The following is a 22,619-nucleotide window of genomic DNA, read 5'->3' on the forward strand; positions in this document are numbered from 1 at the left end:
CTGGCGCCTTAGGCGCCAGGCTCATCATAGAAATCAGTCCTGGCACCATAGGCACCAGGCTCATAGACTTTACTTACCTTATGCAGACAATGCTGCAAATGAGTCCAAGCCAACGTGACGTCTGGATGGGACTATTTTATTACAGGGACTATTTTTTACTCGGGTGTGGTTCTGGGGAACTTCTTACCTGGGACTACTTTGCAGGCTATTTAAACCACGCCCGAACAGCAGCTCATGCTTCGTGTTATTCTGCATCCAGCAGCGTAACGCTCACCGTGTCTGCAAGTCAGCATCCAGTCTTCTGCCACGCCCGCCTCGAATCCGGAGCTCCTAAACAAAAGGAAAAGAAAGGAGAAGAGGTTAGATCACTGACATTATTTGATTCCTTACCTGATTCCGGACCCAGCACATCTCCGAGCCTGGAAAGGACATTATTTCAGCACGCGTCGCTTCGGCAGCAGCAGTGCCGCGTTATACTCACCAGTCCACCGCATCTTTCAACTCGGCGCTGAATCCATCATTTTCTTCGTCGAAACCCTGCACCTGGGGGGATAACAAAAGGAATAACAAGGTGAGCCGAGAAAACCGACAAAGACAATCTCTTTGCTACCATAGTCTTACCTGCTTTACCACCAGAGGTATTATCCTTTAATTCGCTGCATCTTTCTATGTCGCACCTATAAAGGGAGAGAAAACAGCAAGTTAAACTCATGCAACTTTTACCGGACAGTGTTTGGTAATACAGACTCTTACCTGAATGCCATCAGCTGCCTACAGGCAATATTCTTTTGGACCCAGCTGCAACCTAACGAGGGAATGGAACGAGAGTGAACATCGTACATATTGAACTCTTTGAACTTTATAGACACTGGAGTCAATATTCCTCTGGAACTCCTCCAGTACCTTCAAACCAGTGAAGTAACTGGTATCTACGCGTCCCTGCATGCCATGCAGGATGGAGAGCTCATCATTTAAAAACATAAGGTGAGGTTACCAAGAGGGGATATCGGAGGTGATTAGTGGGGAGAACGAGAACAGTTGGGGGGAGCCATCACTAAAGTCCACGGGTGGCTAAATCCCTTTCTCCACTTGCAGGAGAATACTTCTACGAGTCCAGCAGACAGGATAAGGCAGGCCAGTCCAGACTGTCATCTCTTCACTATGCATCACTTTGGTGGAGACCGCAGCTGTCCGGGTCCGATCGACGCCCCTGTGGGAACCAGGTGAGTGTAACAGAACACAAAGCCTATCTACAAATCCCCATCCGGGCGTAATGGAGACCTCAGAAACCGACCAACAAGCCCAATTGTTAGGAGAATTTAGGGCAGAAGTGCACTCGGCGCGCCAAGAAACTAATGCCCTCAGGAGAGAACTGATTGTGTCAAAGGAGCGCACTGATGATCTTGCCAGACAACTGCTGCAAAACCAAGCCGGGCAAACACCACTACCTGGACTTGGGGGGAATTCAACCCCTGTTTCATCGAGCAGCCCTGTGCAAGTGGTTCTACCAGGAAGCATTCCTTTAGCTCCACCCGAACGCTTTGCTGGGGACCCGAAAAGGTTTGCCGTGTTCATGAACCAATGCCGCTTGCACTTTTTATGCAGACCAGGAGCTTTTCGAAATGACCAAGCCAAAGTAGCCTTTGTACTGTCATACCTTAGTGGCAGCGCAGCGGATTGGTCAATTCCATTAGTCAACCAGGATGACCCTCTTCTTCGGGATTTTCAGGGTTTTCAATTGAGCATGGAAAGACTATTCGCCAGACATTCACAGGGACAGGCCCTGGATAACAAACTTCTATCCCTACGACAAGGAATCCAGGACCTGCTAACTTATATCGCAACCTTCAATAGGTTGGTGGTGGAAATCGGATGGCCAGAGGTAAAGCGAATTACATTGTTTCATCGTGGACTTCGGGGTGAACTCAAAGATGTTTTGGCCCAAGTTGTGAACCCACCTCAGGATTGCGCAGAATATATAGACTTAGTGGTCCAGCTAGACCAATGACTTCAGAATAGAAAAGCTGATCGAGCTAAGTTCGAGATTCTGGTATTGGTTAAACCCAATATTACTCCCAAAGGAACAGATGCATCAGAACCAATGCAGATCGGGGGTTGGGGGGTTAAGGGACCCTTAACTCAAAAAGAAAGAGAAAGGAGACGACAGATGCAGTTGTGTCTGTACTGTGGGGCCTCAGGACATTTTCTACGGGATTGCCCTATAAAACCATCCAAGAAAGTAGTCGGAGTTGCTGATAGAAATCAAACAGAGCCTGATTCGGGAAACGACCATGCCTGACAAGCGTAGAGGTCCGCTTGCCGAGCTTAAAGAAGGACACTCAGACCTCGCAACTAATCATACCAATGGTCCTTATTGATCCAAGGCAGCCATCACGTATGCACGCAGTTAGGGCATACATTGATAGCGGGGCCGTAGGAAACTATGTGGACCACGAATTGGCTTCTAGGATGAATCTACCTCTCTGCAAAAAGACCACTTCGGATGTTATCACCACAGTCGATGGAACTGAAATTGCCTCTGGGCCTGTAACTCATTCCACCACAGAGATGACACTGTTGGGTCAAGATGGGCATCGAGAGACTATTGTGTTTGACTTAATCAAAGCCCTGCAGTTCCAAATAATACTGGGGATACCTTGGTTGGAAACACATAATCCTTGTATTGATAGGCGAGAGAAGAGAGTAACCTTCCCGGAGTGTGCACACACCTGTTACTCGGAAAAAACCTTGAACAAAAGCCTGGCCACAGTCGCTAATCCAGTCTTGCAGTTACCTCAGGAATATCAAGAATTCCAAAATGTTTTCCAAAAAGAACAGGCAAACACCTTACCACCTCATAGATCATACGATTGTCAAATCGACCTCATACCCGGTGCACAACCTCCATGCAGTTGGATCTATGCCCTTACGAAAGCCGAAAACCGTCACCTACGACAATACTTGGACCAATACCTTGCTAATGGCTTCATTCGTCCATCTAAGTCCCCCGCATCTTCAGCTTTATTCTTTGTGCCCAAAAAGGAAGGTGACCTCAGAACGTGCATAGACTACCGCGCATTAAACCAGATCACAGTGAAGAACCGATATCCATTGCCTCTGATCCCCGAACTACTAGACCAAGTAAAGGATGCTTGCATCTACACTAAATGAGATCTCTGAGGGGCATATCATCTGGTACGTGTAAAGGAGGGTGACGAATGGAAGACCTCTTTTCGCACCAAGTACGTATTATTCGAATATCAGGTGATGCCCTTCGGGTTGTGCAATGCACCAGCCGCCTTCCAGTATTTTATGAACGATATCCTTCGTGAACTCATTGACGTCTGTGTTGTCGTATACATAGACGATATTCTAGTGTACTCCTCCTCAAAATCAGACCATGTTAAGCATGTTCGTGCAGTCCTTGAGAAACTACGCCAGCACAAGTTATATGCAAAATTGGAAAAATGTGTTTTTCATGCTACAGAAGTTGAATTCCTTGGATTTATCCTGACTCCAAAAGGAGTCCGAATGGACTCTCGAAAGGTGGACGCAATTCTCAAGTGGCCATCACCCAGTTCAGTTAAAGGGGTGCAAAGCATGCTTGGATTTGCTGTTTTCTACCGCAGATTTATTCCTGACTTCTCATATGTTGTACACCCCATCACAGCACTTTTATGAAAAAACAAACGCTTCTTGTGGACCGAAGAGGCTTAAAAAGCCTTCCAAGAACTGAAATTGAAATTCACGTCGGCACCTGTTTTAAAGCATCCACACCCCGAGCTCCCATACATAGTTGAAACCAATGCATCGAGTTTAGCCATGGGGGCTGTCCTGTCCCAGAAGGATCCGGAAACCGGTCAACTTCATCCAGTAGCATTTTGGTCCAGAAAATTCTCGGCCCCTGAATTAAACTATGCGGTTACCGATAAAGAGTTGTTAGCCATCAAATCCGCCTTCAAGGCTTGGCGGCATTATCTTCTCGGTGCCAGGCATACCATTACTGTAATCACCGATCACAGGAACTTGCAGTATTTAAAAACAGCCAAGGCCCAATCATCGTGTCAACTTCGATGGGCCTTATCGCTTTATCCCGAATTGGGATGGGAGAAGCATATTCGAACCTGGAACCGGTGCCTATCATTCCTGAACAAAGAATTCTTGGGATGACTACTCTACAGACCTTAGAAGATATTCATTTAAAAATCCAACAACATTTCGATTCAGCAGCCCTGCAGGACTGGGTTAAAAAGGGCCCAGATTATTCAGTTGTCAATGACCTACCTTACTATCAAGGGCGTCTATTTCTACCACACAAGGAACTACAAGAACAAGTCATCTCCAATTACCATGAAGCTCTGATGGAAGGGCACCCAGGTATTGCAAAAACTGAAGCTAAAATTAAAAGACAATTTTGGTGGCCCACCTGGCAAAAAGATGTAAAGTTATTTGTACTGTCTTGTGGCATCTGCGCCCAGAACAAGAGTCAAAAGAAGAAACCAGCTGGTCTTTTACAACATTTAGATATTCCACCCACACCATGGCACACTTTGTCTTTAGACTTTATTACAGATCTACCGCCATGTAATGGATTCAACACCATTCTAGTTATTGTGGATCTTTTTTCCAAGATGGCCCACTTTATTCCTTTAAAAGGATTACCTTCTGCTTCAATCTTGGCCAAGGAATTTCTCAAAAATATTGTTCAAATACATGGATTTCCTTCCGTATTGATCTCTGACCGAGGTAGTCAGTTCATTTCGCAATTTTGGCAGAAGTGTTGTCAATTGGCACACATCGACGTAAGGTTATCAACCAGTGACCATCCCCAAACCGATGGTCAGACGGAGAGAACCAACCAGACTTTTGAACAATACCTACGTTGTATGCTCCACCAAACCGAAAGTAATTGGAAGGACATTTTTTGGATTTCTGAATACGCATACAATAACTCTGTACATTCAGGAACCGGTCAAAGCCCCTTTTATACCATATATGGACATCATCCTCGAACCTCAGAACTCGATTCGCCCCAGCATTTAGAAATGCTGGCAGTAACTCATCTGCATTCTACTATTACACAAGCTTTTAAAGAGGCAACAAAACATTTGAAAAAAGCAAAAGAGAAATACAAGAAAAATGCTGATCAACATAGAAGTGAGACCCCACCATATCGAATCGGAGACCAAGTTTGGCTGGCTACAAGACATATACCTCTGAAAGGAACTCAGACTTTTAATCCTAGATATTTGGGACCTTACACCATTAAAGCCATTATCAACCCGGTGGCCGTCAAATTAGAATTACCCTCTAATATGCGGATTCATCCTGTCTTTCATGTTTCACTTCTAAAACCAGTTCAACCCGGGACAAGATTAACCAAACCACCTGACCCCATCCTAATAGATGGAGAACCTGAATTTGAGGTAAAAAACATCCTGGACTCTAAAATGGTTTAATCAAGACTTCTTTATTTAATCGACTGGAAGGGTTACGGACCACAAGAAAGGTCATGGGAACCTAGTGACCACGTTCATGCTCCTCGATTGGTGAAAAAATTCCATCGGGACTTACCAGACAAGCCAGGGCCAAGGGGAAGAACAACTTTAGGAGGGGCCTTGGGGGGGAATGCTGTCATGATGCCTACCCCCGGGCATCCGGATCGAGTCCATCAGCCCCGGGAGCAGGCTTCCAGATGCTCATTAAAACCCCAACAGCCTCGGCTGGGGGGTGTTTGGATTCAGTCCTGGCGCCTTAGGTGCCAGGCTCATCATAGAAATCAGTCCTGGCGCCATAGGCGCCAGGCTCATAGACTTTACTTACCTTATGCAGACCATGCTGCAAATGAGTCCAAGCCAACGTGAGGTCTGGATGGGACTATTTTATTACAGGGACTATTTTTTACTCAGGTGTGGTTCTGGGGAACTTCTTACCTGGGACTACTTTGCAGGCTATTTAAACCACGCCCGAACAGCAGCTCATGCTTCGTGTTAGTCTGCATCCAGCAGCGTAACGCTCACCGTGTCTGCAATTCAGCACCAGTCTTCTGCCACGCCCGCCTCGAACCCGGAGCTCCTAAACAAAAGGAAAAGAAAGTGGAAGAGGTTAGATCACGGACATTATTTGATTCCTTACCTGATTCCGGACCCAGCACATCTCTGAGTCTGGAAAGGACATTATTTCAGCACGCGTCGCTTCGCCAGCAGCAGCGCTGCTTTATACTCACCAGTCCACCGCATCTTTCAACTCGGCGCTGCCTCCATCATTTTCTTGGTCGAAACCCAGCACCTGGGGGGAAAACAAAAGGAATAACAAGGTGAGCCGAGAAAACCGACAAAGACAATCTCTTTGCCACCATAGGCTTACCTGCTTTACCACCGGAGGTATTATCCTTTAATTCGCTGCATCTTTCTATGCCGCACCTATAAAGGGAGAGAAAACAGCAAGTTAAACTCATGCAACTTTTACCAGACAGTGTTTGGTAATACAGACTCTTACCTGAACGCCATCAGCTGCCTCCAGGCAATATTATTTTGGACCCAGCTGCAACCTAACGAGGGAATGGAACGAGAGTGAACATCGGACATATTGAACTCTTTGAACTTTATAGACACTGGAGTCAATATTCCTCCGGAACTCCTCCAGTACCTTCAAACCAGTGAAGTAACTGGTATCTACGCGCCCCTGCATGCCATGCAGGATGGAGAGCTCATCATTTAAAAACATAAGGTGAGGTTACCAAGAGGGGATATCGGAGGTGATTAGTGGGGAGAACGAGAACAGTTGGGGGGGGGGCATCACTAAAGTCCACGGGTGGCTAAATCCCTTTCTCCACTTGCAGGAGAATACTTCTACGGGTCCAGCAGACAAGATTAAGCAGGCCAGTCCAGACTGTCATTTCTTCACTACGCTTCACGTTGGTGGAGACCGCAGCTGTCCGGGTCCAATCGACGCCCCTGTGGGAACCAGGTGAGTGTAACACTGATACACGTAGATAGCTTATTACTTAGAGAGTTGGGTGCACCTACCTGAGGAAGGCATTAACCTATTCATGTGGAGCATTGTGGGGGCATTGGAGCAGCAACAGCGTTCAAGCCAGAGCGGTGCAGCCAGTAGGATCATTTATCCTCTAATTGGCAACAGTTTGAAAGCGATCAGAAGAACAGTCATTGTGTGGAACTAGAAAGAAGAAGGGAAGGAATCGCCCTGCCCACAAAAAGGCAGTCTCTGTATGCTGAACAGCAGTGGTCTTCAAACTACAGGGGGGGCCAAAGGATGCTTGAAGGTGGGGGGGGCGCGAAGCGCTTTAAAACAGGATTATGGTGACTGTTTTAATAGGAAATATAAGCATTTGTGGCGGGGTGGGGGGAGCCGGAAACTATATTTTTACTCAAGGGGGGCAGGGGCTCAGCATAAAAAAGGTTTCGAAGACCACTGCCTGAAGGGAAGAAAGTGACCTCCCACTTTCAAACAGCAAAGCAATTAACAGCACTCCTTTCACGCCCAGGTCAGACAACTCCCGCTACCACACCAGTCCTCCGTTACACAAAACTGCTGATAAATCCGGCAAAGCAAGAACATGGCTCCAAGCTCCACAACAACTAACGAGAATTAACTGGTCCCATCATTAGAGAAACACAAGAAAAAACATCATAAAAAGCAGCCAACCCAGATCATCATAAACAACGATCAAAAAAGATATTTTCTAAATTAATGACAATCACTAACTAGCCCTGGCAAGCATTCAATAAATGAATTATAAAGTTTGCAGGCAAACTATCTTCAATTAACTGCTGAGGTGCAATGGTTGGAAAAATCAAACCGCATTGAAGGGACAATAAAAACCCTCCGGGAACCTCATCAACCTATACAGAGAACGGGACATAAGTATGACTAGAACATGCAGTAATCCAGAGTCCCTGAAACTTACATTTTTATTTATTAAATCATGCAGCAATTTCCCCAAAGGGTTGAACATAAGCTAAACGTAGATGGAGAGCGCGAGTCATGGAGGGGAATTAGAACACTATCCCTTGCGCCCAAAGGCTGGCACAACATGGCCCTACTGAAAAGCCAATGGAAAAATCAACTGGGGCAAACAAGCTCTCTATGTTCTTTAAAATTAATGGCGTAAAAGCAATACAACAGCTCTGCCTCACGGGTATACCATCCATTACTTCCAGCAATTAGAAAATTATATTCAAAAGCATTAAAATACAAAATGACAGTCTTTGAATGCCAGACAGTTCTCTTTTTAGGGGGGGCAGCTTTACAGAATCTCTTTAAGGGTGTTTTGACCTTGAACTTAACTTGGGAACAGATTACCTAGCCTGTAAATGTTTCACATTACACAAATCTCAAACTGATGCATATACTGTAAACAATCTTCCCCATCTTGAACAAGGTAGAAAGGATGGTTGGGGGGGGGCATGGGGTCGAGACTCCCCTTGAATGCAAATCTCTTTCAGTTGCTGGACAATTAATGGATGCCACTTGACGAGAGTGGCGTTCTGTGTTTTCACTTTTTTTAGTTGGCTGGTGTTCAATGACTTAAGTGAAAGCAATGATGAGGCCGCTAGCATTGTTAAGAGAAATAAACAGATGTGGAGGGACATCTGTCCATGGTTGGTTAGAGAAGCCTTTTTTCTCTGTTCTTAATGAGAGCTTGGACGGCCAATATATGCAACCATTCTCTGTGCGCAGAATCACAAGAGCAATTCTAATTTGGAGCTTTTGTTAAGTAAATCACGAAGCGCCCTGTGCCACCCGAAGCAGGAATCAAAGTGCGCATTCATCTGGGCATTTCAACCATCCCCTGCCTGAGACTACAGCTGGCGGTATATGCAGCACACCCATACCACACATCGGCTCAAACAGTCTGCCACACACTTCCAAACTTAGCCAGTCTTTTCACGCTAGCCTAACAAAACTGTGCCACTTGGGACCCTGCTTCAGAATTAAAATGCTGAGAAAGTCGCACACGCTTCCCACGTGCCACACATACACAATCGTCGCACAAGGGAAATCTATTCCAGTGGGCGTATGTGCATCGGCATGCGACTATCTGGGCAACTAATTGAAAATTACAAGCATAGTGCTATTGTGGTCTTTATATACAATAGACACATTCTCACAGGGGCTACGCAACACTGCAATGTTCTTAAGCAGACGACAGAGTGAAATCTTGAGTATCGATGGACCCGTGTGACTCTTTCCTTCACAGTAAAGCACTGGAATGATTTCGCTCGTATCCACTGAAGGTGCGGCAAGCACGTGGATAATGGACCACTTTAAAAAGTAAAAAACAACCAGGGATGTTGCTAAGGTTTGTTTAGTACATTAAGCTTCCGCCGTTCAAGCCCAGAAGTGCACTGTCCCCTAGTGGCCGGGGAGAGTCTGAGTGCTCTTCCAAACTAGCAATCAAAATATATGTTAATAAATAACAGTGCCAGCAAGATAGCAATTAGGGTTTGTGCCTAAATCTGCTAGGAAATGCTGTACCACCCAGTCACTGACGTTACAACTGTACTCTGGAAAGTACTTTGAGACTGCTTCTGAGATGGTTTCCTATTAGTTCAGCAACACATGAAAGATCATACTTAGGGCCTCATCACAAGTTGGGCGGTAACGCCGGCGCTATTACCGCCGGTGCTATTAGCCCTACCGCTAAACCCCCCGGCGCTATTAGCGCCGGATCACGGGTTTGGCGGATAGTTAGTGCTCTTTCCCCATTGGGCCCATTCGGGAATTCCTCATTTCCCATTGGGCCCAATGGGGAATATTCACGCTATTACCGCCGGCGGATTTCCCGCCGGCGGTAATAGCGCCAAAAATTGGCAAATTTGCCGTGAATTTCCCCCCAGCTCCTGGGGGGAAATCCTCTAAGGCCATGATCTGGCGGACCCTTAAATTCAGTGGTAATAGCGCTACCGCCGCATTTAAGGGTTACCGCCAGACTTGTGATGAGGCCCTTAGTCTCCTCATCTGCTAATAATGGAAAGGCATCGTTAATGACAACATCAGCCCTCTTCCTTCAAAGTTCCAGCTTCTTCTTGAATGTTGATATTTTTCCGTTTATATTATGTGGTTTCTGTGCCTTGCAAGGAGAGGTTTAAAACAATGTTGCTTTTCAAAGATGTTGCCATGGTAAGCGAACAGTACAAGCCAACGTGAATCACACAGAGGCTCTTCTTTCATACGGTCTTAACCCAGGAGAAAGTTCATAAGTGTGATTTAAAACCTTTGCCCTGGAGAGCTACCGGACTTCCAAGTGAAACAACAAAGTCTCATGTTCAGTTCCCATTTCTGCACATAATGTTATGTTATGTTATGTTATGTTGTTTGGCATTTATATAGCGCCTTATGTATCATTGGTATGATCTCAAAGCGCTGGTAGGTTAAACGCCCTCGGGAACCGCAGTTCAGTCAGTAGAGAGCGAGAATGTGGTATGGTGCGTGGGTGCACCGGATATGTGTGCAGCTGGTGTGGTTGTTGCATGATAGCTGCTTCTTAGCGGTAGGTGTGGTGGCTGTCCAGTCATTTGGTCGAAAGATATTTGCTCGAAAGACAAATGGTCGACGGAATTTGGTCGAAAGCCAAATGGTTGAATTTTTTATTTATTTATATATATATTTTTTAGGTTTTCGTTTAGGGAAAAAAAGGGTTTTTTAGAAAAAAAAGGGGGTTGGGGGGGAACCCCCCCCAAAAAAAAGTGAAAATACAAAACAAAAATAATTCGACCATTTGTCTTTCGACCAAATGGTGTCGACCATTTGTCCTGTCGACCTTTTTTTTTGGACCAAGTGACTGGTAACCGGTGTGGTGCTGAGGAAATCTGTTGGATGTGTTCAGTCTGGAGGGTGGACACCCAGACTGAGTTCTGGCTGCGTTAGGCCTGAGGGGACGCTTAAGCTAGCCGTAAAGTGCTCAGCTACCTGTGTTTTATTAGGATGATGTGGAGTTCGTGGGGTCATGTGATTATGAGAACTGCTGGACCGAATGTGTCATAGTACAGCTGGGTTCTAGTTGAATGATGGTGTATAAGGGAGAGTAAGCATAGTAGTGTGATATGGTGGTTATCAGTAAAGTGCCTGCGATCAAGCCTACGAGAGCAGGTCAGGGGGCGTACATTAGGCGGCACAATTTCTAAGTTCAACAATAAGTGTGAGACGCCCAGACATGATATCATTCACAAGTCTATCTAAGTGCGCCATATGCTATCATTCACAATTTCAACTAAGCGAGGGATATGCTACAATCATAATTCTATCTAGATGAGGTACATGCTATCATTCACAATACCATTTAAGTGTGGCACATGCTACCATTCACAATTCCATCTAAGTCTGGTACATGCTACCATTCACAATTCCATCTAAGTGTGGCACATGCTACCATTCACAATTCCATCTAAGTCTGGTACATGCTACCATTCACAATTCCATCTAAGTGTGGCACATGCTACCATTCACAATTCCATCTAAGTGTGGCATATGCTACCATTCACAATTCCATCTAAGTGTGGCACATGCTACCATTCGCAATTCCATCTAAGTGTGGCACATGCTACCATTCACAATTCCATCTAAGTGTGGCACATGCTACCATTCACAATTCCATCTAAGTGTGGCACATGCTACCATTCGCAATTCCATCTAAGTGTGGCACATGCTACCATTCACAATTCCATCTAAGTGTGGCACATGCTACCATTCACAATTCCATCTAAGTGTGGCACATGCTACCATTCACAATTCCATCTAGGTGTGGCACATGCTACCATTCATAATTCCATCTAAGTGTGGCACATGCTACCATTCACAATTCCATCTAAGTGTGGCACATGCTACCATTCGCAATTCCATCTAAGTGTGGCACATGCTACCATTCACAATTCCATCTAAGTGTGGCACATGCTACCATTCGCAATTCCATCTAAGTGTGGCACATGCTACCATTCACAATTCCATCTAAGTGTGGCGCATGCTACCATTCACAATTCCATCTAAGTGTGGCACATGCTACCATTCACAATTCCATCTAAGTGTGGCACATGCTACCATTCACAATTCCATCTAAGTGTGGCACATGCTACCATTCACAATTCCATCTAAGTGTGGCATATGCTACCATTCACAATTCCATCTAAGTGTGGCACATGCTACCATTCACAATTCCATCTAAGTGTGGCATATGCTACCATTCACAATTCCATCTAAGTGTGGCATATGCTACCATTCATAATTCCATCTAAGTGTGGCACATGCTACCATTCACAATTCCATCTAAAATAGAATTGTGAATGAAATCATGTCCCACACTATCATTTACAGTACCAACTAAGTGAGGGATATGCTACCAATCATAGTTATGTCTAGATGAGGTACATGCTATAATTTACAATTCAATCTAAGTGTGGGACATGCTATAATTCATGATTCCAACTAAGTGTGGCTCATGGTAACATGGTTGCACCTGTCTTAGTGTGAGGCTGGCTAATCTTCATCATTGTCTCTGGGAGTGGCACATGTTAACATTGGTAAGTATGTTAGTAAGTTATGCAGGACAACATTTACAGTCCGGCCTTGAATTGATTTAGCTTGGTGGTCAAATCTCTCTAGGTGTGCATGGTGTGAGTCTATGGCAGTTTACGTTAAGGAAAGGTATGGTAGAGTGGCGGGGGCTTTCTGCAGTAGAGTAATTGCTCTACACCCCACCCATGCCACACTTACAGTTTTGTTGGTGTCTGTTCACTGGTGGCTTCACTGGATTCCCCTGCGGACACCTGCAGACACTTCCTGGAGCCGCCATTGCAGGAGCCACCCTTTGCCTTGGGGTCTTTAGCCGCAGGGGGTGCTGCCGGTCAGAGGGCCGCCGGCAAGAGGACTGCCCTGATAAGGTCAATTATGACCAGGTGAATGTACCAATCAGGGCGGGTTGGAGGGGGGAGGGTGGGGCTGGGAAAAGGCCAGACACAAACAAAGGACTACACCTCACAGACTGCACCCTTTAGATGCAGCCCAGCACAGAAAAATGGGCTCAGAAGCCAAAACAAACACTAGACAGACACCGATTAGCACACAGTGCTCACCAAAAAATAAAAATACATAAATGGTTAAGTAAATAAATAAATAATAAAGTGTAGAAAAAAAATGTTTTATATTTTGAAAAAACACTCACACCACTCCAAAAGAGTGCATAAAGCAGGCCAAAAACGGATTACAATCATTGTGAAACTACTCACTCACAAACAACCAGCCCCTAAGGTTGATTCCAGACTGGTGTCCCTGCCACATCCTTCCACATGGCTGTCCATGGCAAACAGACGGGCTCTTGTGGGGTGCATCTTCATAAAATTTACAATCTTTACAACAGATGTCAGCACCTCTCAGTTCATTCCTCATATTGCGCACAGGCAAAGCTTCCCGGTGTATCCCGCAGTGAGTGCACAATATATGGGGAGCTGCTACCAACACTTTTGCTTTTAACCCAGCTCTAGCACCACACATTGAGGGAGCGCCATCCGTGCAAATACCAACACACGACTCCCACTTTTGGGAGTGGGAACTTAAGGAAGTAGTTAATGTCAAAGACATCAGATGCAGTGCCCTACCCTGAATTGGTTTACATAAAAAGAAAACCCCCAATATTTCTTTTCCATGGCAGTACCTCACATAAGCAATCAAATGTACTTCTTTTGAAAAGTCGGTGTCCTCATCCAACTGTAGGGCAAACTGGCTGTTTCAAGTGCAATATCAATTCTGTATTGATATCAGAAGACAGGTCAGTGATGCGGTGGAAAACCACACACTGCAGCTTAACTTCTCCAGCAACTGTGATCCATGTGAACCCAAAGCCCAAATAAGAGACATATTTCTGTGTTTTCGCATTTATTTTTTCTGTTTCCACAGCTCCTTCTGCTTTCCGTTTGAGATTCCTACCATCTTTCAGCACTAGGAAATTATCTGGTTCTATGTGATATTCCCTCTTTTTAAAGCCTGAGCACAAAAGAAAGATAATTTGTTTCCGCCCGGTTTGTTTTGGCTTTAAAATGCAGAAATATCACATACTGCCCCCCTCCATTCCCACCGCTCACCCATTTGTTAATCGCAGAGCCGATCAGCCCCTAGGTGCACTCGTTTGCAGGGGTTTGACAGTTAGATTTAGAAAGTGCGGTCACAGAGTGGTCTTTGTTTGCAGTGGTTTGACAGTCAGATTTAAAAGGTGCGGTCACAGAGTGGTCTTTCTAAATCAACCTCTCCTTACCCCCCATTAGTACAGTGAAAAAGATACCAACAAACCATCTAAAAAAGGAGCCTGAATCTGAGAACATTGCAAACCCATGTACGTCACATTCGTTTTTAAAAACCATTTAAAGTTTTCAAAAATTAAAAATGTCTCAAAAGAAAAGATTTAAAATGGCAAATACCACATGTAAAGATTTAAAACTAACCACATGAAATGGTTGGAATGCCCATGCAAAAATGGGTCATGAATACGGAAAGGGAAAAATAATTTTTAAAACGTCCCCAAAAGATGGAAACATTTGCAAACACCACATGCAAAGATTAAAAAAGGAACCATGTGAAATGTTTGGGGGGAAAAGACCCTCACAAAAATGGGTCAGAAATACTGGTTGGATTGAATAAAGAAGAAAATAAAAACACATTGTTACAAGTCTCAGAAGACTCCCTGTTTGTGAAGTCCTAGCTCAAATCTTTTTTTGAAGTGTGGTCCTGGACTAAGCCACGGATTGGCAGCGAAAGCCACACCTGGATGCACATTGCAAAGGGCCGATATAAACCTTCAGCACTTCTACTCAACCAATGGTGCATAGGGATAAGAAATTCTTACCTGCCTGCGTGACTGGGTCAAGTGCTTCACTGGATTTTTCTTGCTGGGACACAGGGTTAGGTTGATACACCGATGCTTGGAGCGATGCTGCTGCAATGAAAAACAAACAGTTAGTCAAGGATAAATGGGTCTACCTGAGACTTCAAAATTAAGATTAGATGAGCAGGGGCTAAAACCAGCTCTTGGGTGTCACGCATCAGCTTATAAGCAGGACTGTGCACTGTAAATGCAACTCCTACATGAGACAAACTGGACATGAGAAAGGAACAGACCCAAAAAAAGGTCTGAAATCCCTGATTGTGACTCCTAACTATACCTTTAAAATTGCCCCATCATCACCCACAGCAAAAAAGGCATTCTTACCATCGGCAAGTTCTACTACAGATGTCAGGATTTTTTATGGTAACACTGCTGCTGGGGAATTTGCGGTCCTAGATGGGATGATATAGCCAATTTGTGTTCCTGCAATTGAAAAAGTACAATAAACTATTATAGATGAACCAGATTTGCGCACCACACTCTGCCAGTCAGTGCACATCCTCCCCGCACACAAAATGGACAAAGGGTGCAGAGTCTTGCCGGGAAATCTCCAAAGTTCCCTATAGGCCAGATCACCCGAGCTGGTAGAGAGAACAGAGAGTAGTCGGAGCACATACCTGATAACGTGACTTGTACACAGTCACATAGACAAATAATGATAGAGAGCGCGATGGAAAGAGCACCAGCTTGTTATATTTTACTCTTTCTATTCCTTGCCTAGAATAATTGAGAAGTCCAGCCTGCTAGTATTCCAAATATTCATCATCTTACATAGAATCCGACAAAGTAGTGCTTAACCCATCAAGCTAACTTTCGTAAACATTGCATAATAGCCATTTAGCTTTTACTGCCTTTCGGTGACAGTGCTGAAGTAGCAGCAGACGCTGTCGCGGCTGTGTTGCCAGACACCAGGGCCCCTGGCTTCTCTGCAACATATGGTGCCCCATGCATGCATAGCCTGGAACCCACTGCAGGAAGATATAAATGAATTCCACTTTAAATCACCAGTATGTCACTGGCGCACCCAAAGTACCGTTAGTAATGCAGTGATTTTTAGTACACCAAGGGATGCATAGACTTGCTCTATAGTAGATGGCTACTGGGGTAGCTCAGCAGGTTGACAGACCGTTGCCGAGATGTTATATATGCAACATTTCTATCAAATTACTTTTTGCAATTACTTATACAAAAGGATGGGTTGGTGTCAGGCCTAACTCCTTCCTCCCCCGACTCCTCACCTGTGTCTTTGATTTCACTGCTCTGTAGAGTGGCTGTCTGCTTCCTTGTGAGTCTGGATGATACCTTGATTGATTTTTCTTTAGACCTTCTGTCATGTAAGTAGGGTCTGGCTCCCCCGGAGGCCACCCTGACAGGGATGGGGACTTGTCTCGGGGGGCCTCCGAGGAGCCAACCCCCAATCGTCAGGGAAAAAGCAGGAATGGCACAAAAAACCCTGGAGTAGTCCTTGGAGAGTCTTGGGCTTTCTGAGGTAGAAACAACCTGCAGACGACGTTGCGACGCTGATGTTTCAGGAGCGGCGTCAATGCTGGGCTGGTAACAGTCCAATGGTAACCCTTCGGCTGTATACAGAGAGCGGTAAAAGTCTCGTAGAATAGTGGACTGCCGAGAGCAGGGAAAATATAAGGAGGAAAGAAAGGAAAGCTAAAGAAGAGTAGAAACAGTACCAACTTACCAGTTATAGAGTAGAACCCGAAGGATAAGGGTTGAAAGCGAAGCGTCGGAAGGGGTGGAGTCAAAACGGAACCACAAGCACGGAACAGCGAGGACGCTACAGGTAAGTAAGTACGAAGGAATACAGAACGGCAGAGTGCCGAATGGAAAGTTGAGCGAGAGGGAGGAATAGAGCGGGGAACACCCCGGTATCACTGGAAAACAATGGAAATTCACAAAAGGGCAAAGAGAATGTAGCTACAGAAAGACAGCTACGGAGCTTGATATCCAAGGCAGATACAAAGCACCATCTTGTGGGCGGAGACTAGTTTTATAGCCCGTACGGCCATCTTAGTTGAGGACTATACCGCGGACCGTGGAACGACCGTGCACAGTGTGAAACTTCCATGAATGCCAGAGTTGCCACGGTCGAGTCCTGACAGTTGGGCTGGGCAATGTGTTAGGGTATTTCTGCCTCTGTAGTGAAAATCAAAAGTTGCCACCCATGAACCCAGTTTAATTTCCTAATAACTGCTGTCAGCACAACGGAAGCATTTATTTGTGATGAACCAGTTTGATAAACGCGCGAGTGACGGCCAGGGAAAGGAGCACAGCAAAGCTATGGGCTTGGTAAAGCCTGGTTAGGGCTGAGGCAGGCCGGGTCCTGAGATCCGGCCAGACATATGATGCCGGATCTCAGACCTAGCTAGAGCCGGCCCATGGACCAGGAGGGGTGACTAGGCAGACGAACAGCCAAAGCAGGGGGACCGCTGTTGTATGAAATCCGGCTCGCCCAGCAATCTGACATGGGGGAGCCGGAGATCATACAACAACGGAAATGCGTGCTTCCATCCGCGCTCGACTACTCTCCCCTGTGGTGCTCAAGATGGGGGCACAGAGGGAGAGAGGTGCAGGGGGACCAGCGTTGCAGTGACCCGGCTGCCCTGCTCGCCTCTTCTCCACACGTGTTTGCCTTCTTGGGTCCAAAGGGGATAGGGGAGCAGAGGGACTGGGAAAGGCCTGAGACATTCGCTTCTCTGTACCCCTCCAACTTTGGTGTGTGGGGGTGAGACGAGAAGCAGCATCCCTTACCGGCCAAGAAGACGCTGGTGGCACCAGCAGGAAGCAATAACGCAGCCTGGACACGCAATCCAAGTTCAGGAAAGCACACGTGCAGGCTGCGTTTATTTCCAGTTTCGTGGCCATGCCCCATCACGTCGCACTGACTGAGCATGTACATGGGGGGCCCAGTGGCTCACCATGAAAAATTAAGTGAAGCAAGCAAAAAAATGTTTTTTCTCTTCTCTCTCTGTCCTGGATCACGCCCTCCCGCCCCTCCGCCGGGCATGTGGCTCGCGCACCCCACCGATTAAAGACCTCTGCCTACAGTATAGCTAGTTTTAAGGTGAAATACTCAATTGTTATCTTGCCGACAAGACTAGGTAGGCGTCTGCATTTTCACTGTATACTAGCATAGCATACATGAACATGCAGGCATCTAGTCAGCAAGACAACACAGGGAAATGAAGGAACTTTGTCCTATACAGACAGACAGTGGAAGAAATGCCCTGGGGTGGAGCGGAATAAAGTTTGACATCTTGTGGTACAAACAGACTCTGGCCGGTACAGCTCAATGCACTGCCTGGCATGCACAGAGTGGTAAAGTTAGGGACATCTCCCTGCAATGTTCAAATCAGAACCCCTCGCCTGGTGAAGTTACAGAACTAATGCCATGGGAACTTCATGGCGTAGCTTTCGCCCCCCACCCGTCGTGGCTGCTGCTCTTCATCTAGAGCCCTGGGCTGCTGCCGCACTCGCCCCCCTCTCCGGTGGCAGTATCACCCTTGCCCATGCATGCCTAGTCTCTGGGTTTATCCCGGAGACTCAGTTTTTATGTGCTTCTCCGGGAAGAGCACAGAGTTTCTTGGATTTCTGCCATCTACTGGCAAGATGTTTATAGCGTGAGCTCAGGCTGGGGATGCTCCCAGTGCTCATTTGGGTGCAATGTGTCTGGGAAGCACTGACACGGCTGTCAGCCTGCAGTGGCAGGTGTTGAACATGCCATCTCATGGAATTCTGCAAACCACTGGGCCATTTCATCTTTTTCTATTGCGTTAGCAGAAGTCTTGCCTCCAAGCCTGGTCGAAAAAAAGTTGCGCCGGCCCATTTCAACAAGATATGTGCCGGGTTTGGGGTTTTTTGTATGTAAAAAATGTGAACGGAGTCTTGCCGAAAATGGGACGGGGCGTCAGTGACGTCATTCCCCGGGTTTCTGGTTTACAACTGCACGCAGGTATGCCCCCAGGGTAAGAGGGCTCGGCAGCCACGCAGGCATCCAAGCCCGCGTGAGCCTGTGCAGCCGAGCAGAAAAAGAAGCAAGCATGTTGCTGTGGTACAAATGGGGTCGTAGAGTTGGCAAGTATGGATCAGCATAGGGCTCCATTTCCAAATGAGTGTGCACATTGCTGTTCAAACAGCCGTGTTACGCAGATAAGGGTGAAGAAAGATGGCGTAGACACTGTACAGTTTTGTAGAAAGACCGAGAATACAGCAAAAAGACCCTGCATTTGGAGGTGGAAAACATGCAAGCACGCAAACAAATCCGACTAGCTGCTGGCCACCATAAATCACTTCTGTTTGTGCGGGTGGGGGAGTGAGCAGGGATAATACCAGCCAAGAAGATACACAAAGATCCACTGTTGCTAAAATCAAAACAGGAAAAACAAACCCACCGCCACCAAAATATACCTAGCGCTTCGAAACACTTCCGAGATGTATAAGCGCCTTATAAACACACAATGAATAATACCATGCACGTGCAGGGCATGCCGCCATGATTCCCTTCCCAAGCACGCAGACGTCCTGCGTGAAAACGTCACGGCGACCTAACAGGAATACGTGAAATGACGTCATGACGCCGTAAAGGCATTTCAGAAAGTGTCGGCACACTTTTAAGACAATGCTATCGGGTCTCACAGTGACTTTAATTGCGTGTTTCACTGGATAATAAAAGCGGCACAAGGCACTGTGACGAGTGCGCACAGACCATGAAGAGCCCCGAGCCGCTGCTAGACCCTCACCCCGAGAGCATGGCGGGGTGAGGCCGGTATCCAAAGATATCAGCTGAGCGGATGGATACAGACCACCAGCAGCAGGAAGAAGACAGGCAGAGGCTTCTCTAAACGCCTGCACCCCCTGTCCAGGCAGCGCCAGGTGAGTGCAGGCAGCGCCAGGTGAGAGTGCAGGCAGCGCCAGGTGAGAGTGCAGGCAGCGCCAGGTGTGAGTGCAGGCAGCGCCAGGTGTGAGTGCAGGCAGCGCCAGGTGAGTGCAGGCAGCGCCAGGTGAGGTGTGAGTGCAGGCAGCGCCAGGTGAGAGTGCAGGCAGCGCCAGGTGTGAGTGCAGGCAGCGCCAGGTGTGAGTGCAGGCAGCGCCAGGTGAGTGCAGGCAGCGCCAGGTGAGGTGTGAGTGCAGGCAGCGCCAGGTGTGAGTGCAGGCAGCGCCAGGTGAGTGCAGGCAGCGCCAGGTGAGGTGTGAGTGCAGGCAGCGCCAGGTGTGAGTGCAGGCAGCGCCAGGTGAGTGCAGGCAGCGCCAGGTGAGTGTGCAGGCAGCGCCAGGTGTGAGTGCAGGCAGCGCCAGGTGTGAGTGCAGGCAGCGCCAGGTGAGTGCAGGCAGCGCCAGGTGAGAGTGCAGGCAGCGCCAGGTGTGAGTGCAGGCAGCGCCAGGTGTGAGTGCAGGCAGCGCCAGGTGAGTGCAGGCAGCGCCAGGTGAGGTGTGAGTGCAGGCAGCGCCAGGTGTGAGTGCAGGCAGCGCCAGGTGAGTGCAGGCAGCGCCAGGTGAGGTGTGAGTGCAGGCAGCGCCAGGTGTGAGTGCAGGCAGCGCCAGGTGAGTGCAGGCAGCGCCAGGTGAGTGCAGGCAGCGCCAGGTGAGAGTGCAGGCAGCGCCAGGTGTGAGTGCAGGCAGCGCCAGGTGAGTGCAGGCAGCGCCAGGTGAGAGTGCAGGCAGCGCCAGGTGTGAGTGCAGGCAGCGCCAGGTGTGAGTGCAGGCAGCGCCAGGTGTGAGTGCAGGCAGCGCCAGGTGAGTGCAGGCAGCGCCAGGTGTGAGTGCAGGCAGCGCCAGGTGTGAGTGCAGGCAGGCAGCGCCAGGTGTGAGTGCAGGCAGCGCCAGGTGTGAGTGCAGGCAGCGCCAGGTGTGAGTGCAGGCAGGCAGCGCCAGGTGTGAGTGCAGGCAGGCAGCGCCAGGTGTGAGTGCAGGCAGGCAGCGCCAGGCGTGAGTGCAGGCAGGCAGCGCCAGGCGTGAGTGCAGGCAGGCAGCGCCAGGTGTGAGTGCAGGCAGGCAGCGGCAGGTGTGAGTGCAGGCAGGCAGCGGCAGGTGTGAGTGCAGGCAGGCAGCGGCAGGTGTGAGTGCAGGCAGGCAGCGGCAGGTGTGAGTGCAGGCAGGCAGCGGCAGGTGTGAGTGCAGGCAGGCAGCGGCAGGTGTGAGTGCAGGCAGGCAGCGGCAGGTGTGAGTGCAGGCAGGCAGCGGCAGGTGTGAGTGCAGGCAGGCAGCGGCAGGTGTGAGTGCAGGCAGCGGCAGGTGTGAGTGCAGGCAGGCAGCGCCAGGTGTGAGTGCAGGCAGGCAGCGCCAGGTGTGAGTGCAGGCAGGCAGCGCCAGGTGTGAGTGCAGGCAGGCAGCGCCAGGTGTGAGTGCAGGCACCCGGCTCCTGCAGTAAATTCTCTATGCATTGCTTTCAGCCTTCACTCACTCAGACCATCGCACCCCTTTGTTGGTAAGAGGGGCCCTTTTGCAACCAAGAGGGGCCCTTTTGCAACATCTGGAAACACACTGTGAAGTGAGAGGCTGAAGCTGCCATTCCTTGCATTGTACTTTTCACATGTTGAAATGAAACATTGTAAGTGCGTGACTTTCTAAACCTCTGGTTTTGAAATGACACAGGGCAGCCTGTTGCTATTGTAGCTGCTCCGAAGCTCATTTATGATACAGTTCAGGTCTGGTGTAATTGACTATGTATATATAAACGCACTTTACCGCACCGCATCAACAACAAACACATAAACAGCACCCACCGCACACAAGGTCTCGCCCGGTCCGATACTCTCACCAAAGCTCAGCGCACGGTGTATACTGAACTGAAGCCGCCAATGACACACCACTTCTCCCCCCTCCTCCCGACTAACCCACCCGCCCTCCTCTTCTTTTACAGATCCGCCAGAGCACCTGGGGACCAACTCCATTGGTGACGGTGCAGGATATAACTACCATTAACATATATATTTATATATAATACCTGCACTGCCTAATGATTGCAGACGTGTACTGTCTCCAGTTCAGTGCCTACTCTGAAAGTAATGATTCCCCAGGGCTAATGGCTGCAGATCCGGTACATTCTCTGGGTCCATGGACCCTTCTGTGGATAATAAACTGCAGACACACTGTTCTAGGTCTAATGGCTGCAGACACAGAAACAACACCCTGGTGAATAGCTACAGACACTACCTTCTGTAGCGCTAATGGTAAAGGCCCATCACGTCCTCTGGCTGGAGCGAATGAGTGCAGACCCAATACCTGCTCTGGAGCGAATGACATCCGATACTGTACGTACCTACTCCTCTGCTAGATCTGACGATAACTGCCCTGGGCAAACGTTTCAGACACCGTACGGGATCTGGGATACCGATTCCAGACACAGTACCTGCCCTGGAACTAATGATGCTTTATAGCGTACCTGCTAATCCGTTACATATGACAGAATACCTGAATGATGGCATGCACAGTACGTAGTCTGGGGTTAACGATTCCAGTCAAAGTATCTGTTTTGGAGCTAATGGTATTTAACGCAATACCTGCTCATGAGCAAATCTGTGATTAATGACTGCAGAAACTGTAAAAACCCCATGCATCCTTTCCTTCTCGTGAGTCCCTTCCCATTCCTAATTCCCCTCTGACATCTCGAACCACACTCTCTGAAATGAACGTACAGCGTAAAGAAGTGATCAGTAGGGATAAACCATCGTGCCACAATTTTCAAAACGTGTTTGGGGCAACTGATGGGATGCTT

The 22,619-nt window shown here is 47.8% G+C and overlaps 1 protein-coding gene and 1 long non-coding RNA gene across 4 annotated transcripts in view; one reads left to right on the forward strand and one right to left on the reverse strand.

Moving 5' to 3' along the window:
* LOC138468386 (uncharacterized) overlaps positions 1–16,721 on the reverse strand; it is a 163,925-nt gene extending 147,204 nt beyond the window's left edge. For 2 of the 3 annotated variants that reach the window (XR_011268253.1, XR_011268251.1), the window contains exons 1-2: positions 15,218–16,721; positions 14,855–14,944 (exon numbers count right to left, since the gene is read on the reverse strand). This is a non-coding gene — a long non-coding RNA (uncharacterized lncRNA). The remainder of the gene's footprint in view (positions 1–14,854; positions 14,945–15,217) is intronic. The other variant, XR_011268252.1, reaches the window with a different exon arrangement.
* A 2,795-nt stretch (positions 16,722–19,516) lies between these two features.
* LOC138468385 (zinc finger and SCAN domain-containing protein 31-like) overlaps positions 19,517–22,619 on the forward strand; it is a 91,272-nt gene continuing 88,169 nt past the window's right edge. The window contains exon 1 of the mRNA XM_069608923.1: positions 19,517–19,777. The gene's annotated coding sequence lies outside the window, so the exon portion shown is untranslated. The remainder of the gene's footprint in view (positions 19,778–22,619) is intronic.

Source organism: Ambystoma mexicanum, chromosome 4q, assembly GCF_040938575.1.
Source record: "Ambystoma mexicanum isolate Mex_15411 chromosome 4q, UKY_AmexF1_1, whole genome shotgun sequence".
Lineage (NCBI taxonomy): Eukaryota > Metazoa > Chordata > Amphibia > Caudata > Ambystomatidae > Ambystoma > Ambystoma mexicanum.